At 41.9% G+C, this 11,011-nt stretch overlaps 1 pseudogene; it reads left to right on the top strand.

The window, feature by feature from the left end:
* The first annotated feature begins 651 nt into the window (after window positions 1–651).
* Window positions 652–10,560, top strand: LOC113405997 (annotated as a pseudogene).
* Window positions 10,561–11,011: the final 451 nt, after the last annotated feature.

The raw sequence follows: 11,011 nt of genomic DNA, 5'->3' as shown, positions 1-11,011 counted from the left end.
CTCTCTTCACACCTTCTTTCATGCCACTCCTGTGCTTGCAACTGTCCTTCTGGCAGGATTTCCAGCCTGAACATTGTTTTTAGATTGATCAGAGCTTGGTTATCCATCAGTATCCACCAGATTCTAGATATATGGATCTGGATACTGCTCCCTGATTCCTTTCCTCCTCCCTCCTGAAGCTCCTTCCAACTGTCCACCCAAATCCCTGAAAAAATTTTCCATCCTGTTCTTTCCCTCTCATGCATTGCAGCACCCTTAAGGAATTCCCCAGATCCTCAGTGTCCTTTGTTTCATGCTCCCACTGGCCACAATTCCCTCCCATGGCCCTTCCTGAACCCTGATATTCCTACTTGTCCCCTCCTACTGCTACCTAGGGAAGAGATCTTAGGCATCATTGTAGGCAGCAGAGAAAGCCACAGAGATTGGGAAAAGAAAAAAGGGTCTGTGATGGTGGCTGGAGGCTGCATGGGGAAGACAGTCCATATGTAAAAGGTTATCACCACATAGCAGCAGCCATTTTACTAAATATCTGGACCAAGTTTGCATTTTGAAATCTTATTGGTATGAAGATGAATCCGGCAATAGGAGCAGCTTTGTGTATAAATGGATCATGGTTGAGAATCTGTCGTATATACTTAACTAGAAGCAGGAATGACGGTAGGTCTCACTCCAGAGTGCTCATTCTCAAGGCTTTCAGCTAACTGCTGCAGACTCAGGAAGTTTGGATAGATTCTGGATACGCATAACAAGAGCAGGCTTCCAGATACTGGCGGTTACGAGTTCTGGGAGCACATTCACAGATCTGACATACCCAGATACCAGCTTTCTTGTGAACTGTATTATTTTTGTTTTTGAATGTGGGAACATAAAGAAAGTTTCACCCTTAACACTCTCCAACAGAATCTCAGTAAATCAGTAGCAGGACTGGACAAAATGATCCAAAGAAAACCAGAAGGAACAAAAGAAAGTTTAATTTCCTAGCTCTGGCTCTTACCCGAGCAGTATATCAGGCTATGCTCTCAATGGATAAAGTTACTCTTATTTCATTTCCATCCCCTGTACAACAGTTAACCTCCTTTCCCTGCATATTTGCCATGTTCAGGGAGCTGTGGCAGGTGGAATCTGCTTCAAGGCTTGACAATGACTATTGCCCATTTCCCTATTTCAAATCTAGTACTTGGGTGTCAAGAATGATTACTTTCTACACTGCTGAAAAACTCTGCTAGCTTGTAAGAGCTTTGCTGGCAAATTCAGTATTTCTTTTTGAGAATCTTTTTTTTTTTTTTTTTACACACACGCCCTCTGCTGGAATCAGAGAAAAACATATATTCTGAATATGAGCCGTAGAAAAATGGAGTCTAGTCCAAGGCAACTATTATCATCAGTGTCTCCTGCTGCAGTGGTAGGCACAACACAAACAGATCTCTCCCTCATCCCAGCAGTAAGCTGATCATTAGGTCAATATGAAAAGCACATAGTGTATATATGTTTCTCTTAGGCTATGGCTACATTAGAGAGCTTACCATGGCGCAGCTGCACCAATGCAGCTGCGTCTAAACTCTCTTGTGTAGCCGCTCTAAGCCAATGGGAGAAAGCTCTCCCATCAGCTTAATTAATCCACCCCAGTGAGCAGCAGTAGCTATCGCTGTCCACACCGGTGCTTAGGTCGGTGCAACTTATGTCGTTCAGGAGGGTGCCTTATTTGCACCCCTGAGTGACATAAGTTATACCGACATAAGTGGTAGTGTAGACCTAACCTTAGTAAGCATGCCATTTATGATACATGCACAGCATGTATTTGCAGTATAAATCAGGACCTTGGGTAGCAAAATGTTGGGAAGTAGTAGATGTCAATTTCCCTCATCACATGCTGCATGGTCTATAGGTGGAGGGGAACCCAGCTTCTCTCAGTGTCTTGTGGCCAGGCAAATCTTCTGTTACTCAGAAAGCAGAGCGGTGGCTGTAGCAGCATGACTGAACTGCTGCTGCTAATACTGTAGCTGTTCCTTTGTTTTCTCTGCCATCAAGTCATCGTTGATTATGCCAATTGGCAGTAATACCATTAGGAGGGATATCAGTTCCTTACATGATTGCAACAGATAAGTGGTTCTGAATGTGCAACATGAATATGGGATTTTGCATCTACAGTAACATGAACCAGAAGTTGATTATGGCTTGGGATACGTACATGAACCAGAGCAACAGGAAAGGTCTTGGAATTCTGTGCAAAACATAGCTGGTAGCGGTGCATAGCTCTGACACTGTAGATGTCCCAGGAACTTTACAATTATGCAGAAGTATTAAATTGGTGTGAGGCTGGTTGCGGTCAGGGAGGAGAATAAGTGTTGAGATTTAAATAGACAGTCCTACGAAGATCTATGCTATTATCTCAGAACTAAAATGGTTTCCCCAGTTTTAGTGTCTCAGGCAGTAGGACACTGAGAAAGAGCAGTCAGCCTTGTAATAAAGAGCATTATAGATTTTCAGATTCATCTAGTGCATGATCATTAATAATTCATACATGTGGACTAATAAAAGTAATAGAAAAATCAATAGAAGAATCAAGCCTTGACTGAGAAATATAATAGCCATTTCATGGTACCTTTAGGTACCTTTTTTTACAGTGAGAACTATCAGGTTTTTGGATTAGTCAAGTAAAGAGTTAATAGGCTCTAGAGTAGTCTAAACATGATTACAGATTAAAAATAGCTTTAATAATTAAATTAGGCCCTGTCTGTAGAAAGTGATGTGAGTAATTCTGCCACAAAGTGCTTTTCTCTTAATACACAAGAAAGAATGGCCTTTCCCAGTAAAGAATAAATTCTCATGATTCAACAATCTCATCTTGCCCATGTAAACTGAGTATTTCTCACAGCTCCCTTTTTAGGAGAAAATGCTCAAAGGGCAGAGAAAGGTAAAAGTGAAAGAGTCCCAATATCCAGGGGCCTTTAGTTGAATGACAGCTCAGTCATGCATTGAAGTAAATGCATTTACTCAAAAACATGTTATCAGATTTAAATTCACATGTTCAAACCATCTCATATTGAAGTTCAATGTGCAACTTTGCTGTTAACACTTCCTGTTTATACCACCACTGTGCGGATTACTATGCAGATTACCCCAGACCTTGGAACTCCTTGAGCACACAGGAGTAGATGGCTACTGTGCACTTTTCTCCTCCTCTCTCCCTACAGCAAATGATAGGGGAGTGTTGGGGAATGGACAGAGACTTGGTTCTACCCCTCCACATGCCACCCACAGCAGCTGTGCCAGCATGGGGAGTGTAATAATTTTCTGCAGGAACAGGCCAACAGCAAAGGGTTGCAATCTGGAGCAAGGGTAAACAGGACGGAGAAAGGTGTCTCTGAGGCAAAGCCATAGGAAATTTGAGTGGTGAGGTAGGGCCTGGAATAATAATGCTTTAGTCCCAGAGGGATATCAAAAAGGCAGAACTATTGTGTGTGGACATGGCCCTCTATAGCCCCTCCATGCTTGAATGGAATGCTTTAAATTGATTTTGACAATATCAAGGTGTAATAGAAAGAGAGAGCCTGAGATATGAAGCCTTGTATCAGAGGCCCAGCATGAGGCCTGGACTAAAGTAGAGGTCAAGCCAAGTATTCTGCACAGGAGAGTGAGGGTTGCCTTGGGGAGATATTTGTGTAACTAAGCCCATTGTACTGTACAAGACCAAATATACTCTGGATCCTCAAAAAATAAAGGGAGGCCAAAGATGGATAGTGACAAATACGTTTACTCTAAACCAAAGTAAAGAAATGAGGGTTGAATATGGGCCTAAGAATGGGGCTGTTCTGTTTTTTGCAGGCTCAGACCTTTGGCTATGGCTAAGGAGTGCACAGCACAGCTCAGGAAGGATAATGCATAAATGGCCTTTGTACTCTCCCACTCTGTGCTAGTCTGGTCCCAGACTGCCCTAAGTAAATCTGCTGTTAATACTGCTAAGGGGACTATGCAAGTTGGGTGTATGGGAATCCTGTCCACACATTCTTTCCTTAGCCAAATCCCCTATGCCTCCATCACAGATGATCCTCCCAAGGTTGACTATTTCTCATTTTGGAGCTGTTTTGTATTTGTAGTGCACCCCCAGCAGAAGATTTGGACCCCAGAGTCCAATCTTATGAACTGCAGTCATGACTGGCCATTCATATTTAGCCCAGATTTAAGAAGGGCTACAATTTACAAACTTGACAAGATGGTACGACTCATTTACAGACACATTTGTTTCAGGCAACATCATTTATGGTATATAGGGCTATGGTGCACCTCCCAGTGCACCAGGAACGTCTTCAGATTACATCTCCTGCACTAGGAGTGGTTCATCTGCAAGCTGCTCAAACGTGACTGCATCATAAAAGCTACACGCTTCCAAGATTGCTTTGTGCAAACATAATTAATTATTTGCTTTGCCAGCCTATCTGGTATAAAATAATAGCAGATAAGCTAAACAAAACTCATTTCCTTTATCTCCAGCATCCACCGTAAAAATCACATAATCTTGTTCCTAGTGTGGAGGAACAGAACAGGGGGGCCTTCTTTCCGATAGCCAAAGTTCTGGGCCTACAGGCCCCAAAACACCTCCAACAGAAGGCTGTCATGATGGTGACCTTTGTGCAGAGTAGAGAAGGCCTAAAAACCTGAACAATACTGCTCAAATCAATTCTCTGCCAAAACCCAGACAAAAGTAGTCACAGAGGAGGGAAAGAAGGAAGGAAAGAAACACAGAATATAATAACCGCAAGTTTATGAAATACATTAAGAAATTGCTTTTGCAAAGAGCTAATCACTCTTGCAGTTGTAGCTATCTGCAAATTCTCCAATTCCAACTATCTGCAAATAACCTATAATAGTTCCCCTTTAAGCATCTCCTGAAAAGCCCCCCTTAGCCCTTGTCACAATCCCCCGGAAAATGACATATACCAAGTCTTAAGAAATGTACCCAAGCTAGGGCTAAGCCCACCCCTGCGGAAAACCACCAAATGTCCTCATGCCCAATTACACCCACTTCTCGAAACATTAAGAAAGAGGGCGAGGGGAGGAGGGAAGAGTGACCCCAACCCAACACCCCAGCTCGTGATGAGCGCGTGTTCACCTAAAACCCGGCTTGTGATTTGCCCCCGAGCTCGTGTCCACTATATGCCTAGCTTATGATTGGTTCTTAATTTCTTAACTAATGACGTATTAATTGTATCATGCTTGTGGTTTTAGTGAATAAAAGCAGCCTGCGTGCTGCTGTTCGGGGTGCTAGCTTCCGAGCTGCACCCCAACGCGTTTGGTATGTATTGCAATAAAGGCCTCAGGCTCTGAGTCTGTGAACTAAAATCACTGCATGGGTGATTCTTTCCACGACACTAGGAAGACAATTGGAGTGAAGTAAGTTCTAACCCATATTTTCTTTCTAAATAGATCTGCTTCTTAAATGCTTTCCTGGAGGTTTACCATGATAGATTATGCTGGAATTGGGGGGACGGGTGAAGGTTACCAATAGCTTTATACAGAATGAAAGAAGGATGATGATTAAAAAAAAAAAAAAGAATCAGACCTATTGCTGATGCTTCTATTCCAAATGAAAGAAAACAAGACTGTGTGGTTAGGTATGTCTGCTACTTGAAGGGTATATGCATTGCTGTAGTTCAAAATGCTGTTTAATACTGAACCCCAACTATCCAAACAACCTTCATTTTGAATCTCTGGTACAAAACACTTGTCACAAACTGTTTCCTATCAATCCATTAACCTGCACAACATTTCCTATTGCTTTGCAAATAACCAAACTTCTGTACCACTGTCAAGGACAACTTAATTAGTAACCACACAAGGAGAGACTCTTTTCTCGTTTCCTATTCTGTTTGTTGATTTGCACTGCCTTCCTAAATATCTATGACATTTGAGCAGAAGTAGTGACACTGGAGAGATCTTTTTGCTGATGTGGAGTTTCTAGATTGTTTTGTGAAATATGTCTGAATCTTTACACCTTGTCATATTTTATCACTGGATCCAGTAATCTGTATTTTTTGTCATTTGCGGTGCCAACTAATTCAGCTTCTAATGAGCTTTTATAGCAAAATAATATTAATTCTAAACAAAAGTTTTATAATGTGCAGAAAAAAAGATTTAAGGAAAAATTCATCCTTGGCATAATTCCACTGAACTCAATTATCCAAGAGTTCAGTTTATTATATTACCCTTTGTCATATTTAGGCAAGTGTGAATGAAGTAAGAACAGGTTAGACAAACACCTGTCAGGGATGGTGTCGATATACTTAGTCTTGCCTCAGTGCAGGGGGCTGGATTAGACAGCCTCTCAGAGTCTCCTTTAGCCCTACGTTTCTATGATTCTATTAATTAGGTTCCCTGTGGCTCCTATGGCCTGATTTACAGACGTGCTGAGTACCCGCTGCTCTCACTGACGTCATCCGGACTTACGGATGCTCAGCACTTCTGAAAGTAAGGCCTTGATAGTATTCTGCATGACAAAGGACAGAAATATCTATTAGCTAATAGCAATTCATTCTACCATAACTTAAAGAGATGAATAATTTACACTGTCATGCACACACATTACTAAAATAGGTCAAATAATTCATTGCAAATTTGGGCGATTTCTTAATCAAGTACTTCTTATGAATAAATGTTTTCCTTATTCAGTGCCTCTGTAGATAGTTGAATAATAGTATGCAGCTAATACTTCATGCAAGTATTGGCATTTCCCCCCATTGAATAATTATTTCAAAATCAATTTCTTAATTGTTCATTATTACTGATTCATTGACCTAGATCAGGGGTCGGCAACCTCTGGCACACGGCTCGCCAGGGTAAGCACCCTGGCAGGCCGGGCCAGTTTGTTTACCTGCCGTGTCCGCAGGTTCGGCCGATCGCGGCTCCCACTGGCCGCGGTTCGCCGCTCCAGGCCAATGGGAGCGGCGGGAAGTTGTGGCCAGCACATCCCTCGGCCCGTGCCGCTTCCCGTGAAGGGATAACACCCGAGTAACTGTAAGCACACAAGTGATTCCACTGACCTGTAAATATGTGCGTTCAAGGTCCGAGCCCAAGGCATTACCACTGGTTGGAAAATGCAGGGAATTTCTGAGTGGTGATCTTGTTTTATTTCCCAGCACTTTGCAACATTCCTGTATATATTAAGTTGATGACATAATATCTTCCAGTTCCTCACCTTAGATGAAATTCCCCCCTGCACAGAAGCCCATCACTATTTAAATCTCCCTTAGACTCTCAAAACAGGGTTTAACATGGGATTTAAATGGTGCATAGGGCTGTTGCTGGCCCTCTGCACAGGGATGAATCTCTTCCTGTGGAATTACCCTATATTGTGCTGGGTAATGGGAGATGGCATTACTGCATTCCACTGTGCTAGTACTTGTTAGACTAAAATACCATTTCAAAAAAGAGAGTATGGCAGAAAATGCACATTTATGATGCTGGGGGCTACTGGGGGCATTGTGTTCACGATGTTAGGATATATTAATCCTTATAACCGTATTCTAATTTTTTCTTTTTAGATTTCAAAGATGAAACTTTACCTAGCCCTGTGCTTGTGTTTTCTTGTCACCTTTACTGAACCAGAAAAAGCAAAACAAGCTTTAACAAGGGACCAGCTCCTCTCAAAAATTGCCAACAAGCACATGTTGACAGGCCAGGAAAATAGTCTGTTAAATATACCCAAAAGCCAAGTTTATGAAGGTAACGCCCTTCTCCCTCCCCCCGATAAAACAATCCAAGAAAAGCAGAGTCATGAAAGATGGGGCTAGGTCTAGGAGTTACACGAAGGGAATGGAGTCAGGATGCTCTGGTTCTATTTTCCACTTTGTCAGTGACTTAACCTCTCTGTGTCTAAGCATCACATGCTAGGCCAGAGTTAAACCAACCATCTTCTGATATATAGTCAATCAGGCACTTTATGCACTGGGCAGCAGTTTAATCATGCACTATATTAGTAAAAAACCTATCATTTGTAGCTACTTTTAAGAGAGAAATCTCATGCATTAAAGAGGGAAAGATAAAGAGAACATGGCAGAGGTATCTTTTTTAGCTTGAATTCAGTTCCTAATGCCAGATGTTAAGGAGGGAGGGGATAAATGTGTATTAGGAGCCTCATCGAAGGTTAGCTAGTTAATGGATAAGGTGCTAGAAGACATTGCTCAAGAATATGTAGCATTGCTCCTGGGCTTTGTAGAATCAATGAAACTTGCTATTGTGTACAGCAAATACCTTCTTGTGTGCAGTTCTAATCAGGCATTACCTTAGGACATGCAGTAGAGCTGGTTGCTTGTGTATTGCTAAAAGGAGGAATAAACCAGTAATGGAGCAGGAATAAAAGAGTAAGGCCTATGGAAGGGAAGTCACATAAAAATGCATCCCTCTGTAATGTGCATTTGGGGAGAAATTCGGGAAACCCACATATGATCAGGTTATATGTAATCTTGCTGAAGAGGGGATGAGGTAGAGGGGAAATTATCCACCACCTCTCTCTCCCCCACATATGGGGCAGTTTGCAGGATTGGAGTGCAAGCCTTCTGCACCGCATAACATGCAAGCCTATGGGTTGGAGTGCTGGCTGCTACCCCTCTCTACCCCCTAAGTGGAGGATCCCCTCAACTCTATTTGTATACGCATGAATTTGATTGCATCTTCTCACTCTACCCTCAAAATTCCCCTTTATCTTGGCCTATTCAAAGCGGCATAGAGCCCATTTCACCAGAGTTCTGAGGAGAAAGATGAGGCATTTAATCCTGTATAGGTGCTCTGTATAAGATGGTCCATGGCAAGGCTTCAGTGGCATAGATCTTTTATACTCCCTTTACCAAGGGCTTCATCCTACCGTGGTGTTATCCAAAGACTGGACTTTCATATGCATCACTCCCACTCATCTAATCTTTTGCTTTCTGGTTGGCGTGATTTGGGAGACCACTCTGAAAGGAAGATGATAGAATGAATACATGTACCAGTGATCATTCATCTACAGGAAGAACATGGTATATGTGCATTCCCATGCATCACTGTAACAATTGCTATTGATTTTATGTGAGTCACATAACAGATGCATTCAAAATATCCCAGTTCCTTGCCTTCGTCTCTGCTTTCACACTCCAGGGCTTCATACTGTGTGGACTGCTCCACGTTTTGGCTGAACATATTAGCTAGTAATCGATGGGAGTTAGGACACTAGGCACTTTTGAAAATCCCAGCAGGTAGCCACCCGCATATTTAGGTGTCTAAATACATTAGAAAATCTGGCCTTACATGTCCAACCCCAAACCCACTGAACTAAACAGAAGTCTTTCCACTGACTTCAATAACTTTTGGATCAGGCCCCATCCTCTTTCAAACTCAGAAACTGGCTCAGATCTACAAAGGAAGTTAGGCACCTCAACACCAGATTTAGGTGCCTACGTCCCAGTTTTAGGCACCATCGCAATCCATAAACGCCCCCGTTTAGGAGTCGCCTAACCTTCTAGGTGCCTAAACTCAGTTGGTGCCTATATTTTTACTGTAAAAGTCCTGTTGGCACCTATATTTCTTGATTTAAGTTCTTAGGAGCCTATGCTCGATGGACTTTCAATGAGACTTAGGCTCATAAGTCACTTGGGCATTTTTGAAAATTTTAGCTCTAGACTAGTATGTGTCAAATGGGAAATGACTCTAATGACTCTTTAAGAAGGTTCAGTTGACACCAGTGACATGGTCTCTGCCAAAAATAGAGGGATTTCTAGTCCAGAAACTGCGGGGGAAAAGTAGGTGAAGATCATAACTCCTGGCCTTTCTTAGTCTCCTCCTTGGTAGAGAGACCAACAACAGGTCCTACCCTCTCCCAGGATGCAATCCACTTAACAGGCTTTGTTTTGTTTTTTCCCAGAATATCTGGCAAGAGACTGCAAGGCAAGTTATTTATGTGGCAGAAGACAAAGTGGACTATATGTTGTCCATCCACAAAACTCCTCCTTGATAGTGGTCTAATGTGAAATGGAGCAAGATGGAGGGGGCTGGACAGTCCTGCAGAGAAATACAGTCAGTCAAAAAACATCCTGGGACCACTCATGGACTGCTTATAAGAAAGGCTTTGGTAATCTAGAGGGCAACCACTGGCTTGGCAATAAATTTATATATCTCTTAACAAGGCAAAATGCCTTCACTGTAAGATTTGTCATTATCAATGCTGACGGTGAAAAAAAGTATGCCAATTACCATAGCTTTGCGCTGGATAGTGAGGGAAATGGTTATGCTCGGAGGTTAAGAGACTATTCAGGTGATGCAGGAGATGCTCTGACCATTATGTATGAGTCAGGCATTCATGATAACATGAACTTCTCCACTTTGGACAAGGATCAAGATAGCAGAGTCTCTAATAATTGTGCCCTAAACTATGCAGGAGGCTGGTGGTATGACAACTGTCGTTCCGCCCTCCTAAACAGTGATAATGGCATTTACTGGAAGGATTTGTGTACTGAATATAAGGCATGCAAGTCAGCTTATATAATGATTAGACCAAATGGGAAAAACTGTAACAGACATATTAAATTTTAATTATTTGTTCCTCATCAGCTAGCAGCCCTTTCTGCTTATATTAGCTCAACTCCAAGGCCAATCAAACCAACCACCAATATGCAATCTGTATATTTCAAGGTCTAATTTTTTCATTCAGAATGTTGTTAACCACAGGGTTAAATATTTTGGGCCAGATATTAATTTAGTGCAAATCAATGCAGCTCCATTGACTTCAATGCCAATTTACACCAGCTGAGGTTCTAGTCTATTAACTTGTAAAATAACGTGATTTATGTTCCAACGGGGAAAAAAGGTGGCAATGTTGTAATTGCTGTGCTTTAATGGAAAATAAACATTATTGATGATTTATAGGAACCTGAAATAAATGCGCAAAAGAGACATAGTGAGATGAATATTGTTTTCTTTTCAAATAAATCATTCCCCACTTAAGTTTGAGTAGATATGAGCTGTGGCATCAAGTCTTGTAGCT

Source organism: Terrapene carolina, unplaced genomic scaffold, assembly GCF_002925995.2.
Source record: "Terrapene carolina triunguis isolate 2854851 unplaced genomic scaffold, T_m_triunguis-2.0 Scaffold62, whole genome shotgun sequence".
Classification (NCBI taxonomy): Eukaryota; Metazoa; Chordata; order Testudines; family Emydidae; genus Terrapene; species Terrapene triunguis.
Note: the sequence above shows the minus strand (reverse complement) of the source record. Positions and strands in the feature narration are given on the sequence as shown.